Genomic DNA, 763 nt, shown 5'->3' on the forward strand with positions numbered 1-763 from the left:
AATTTTATCTTTAAAATTAATAATTTGAGTATGAAAAAATGCATTTTTAAAAAACATTCTCTCCCGACAATAGATTTCAAAATCTATATGATAATTAGCAGCAACCATATCCAATGTTGAACTCTGGTAGTGTACTGGTTATGAATCGGGCTGCGAACCGCAAGGTTAGCAGTTCGAAACTACCAGCTGCTCCGTGGGAGAAAAATGAGGCTTCCTGCTCCTGTAGATTTACAGCCTCAGAAACCCTGTACAGGGTCGCTATGAGTTGGAACTGACTCCACGGCACATAACAACAACATATCCAATGTTGGAATCCTGGTGTTGTGCTTAACAACAACATAACCATTGTTATGGGTCAGGCAAAGACATGTTATCATCTTTTCTGCTGACAACCTGGTAGCCAATAGAATGGAGCTCAGGAGACCGGAAACTGAATGAAAGCTGATTTTGTTGACTTGGAAGGAATTCCAAGGCTTTGGGCTGTGCTGCCCGCCTGGCTTCCAGGAGGGAAAACTGTCATGCAAATTGAGAGCTATGGCCTCAGGCAAAGAAGGATTCCAGATTCCAGGAGAAGGCTTATGACAAAACTCATCAATGTTTAGGGGGGGAAAAATAAAAAAAAAATATATATATATGTATGTTGTTGTTGTTATGTGCCATGGTGGAACAACTGGTAGTTTCGAACTGCTGATCTTGCAGCTCACAGCCTAATTCGTAACCACTACGCTACTCTCTCTCTCTCTCTCTCTCTCTCTCTCTCTCT

This window comes from Chrysochloris asiatica, unplaced genomic scaffold (assembly GCF_000296735.1).
Source record: "Chrysochloris asiatica unplaced genomic scaffold, ChrAsi1.0 scaffold00395, whole genome shotgun sequence".
NCBI lineage: Eukaryota > Metazoa > Chordata > Mammalia > Afrosoricida > Chrysochloridae > Chrysochloris > Chrysochloris asiatica.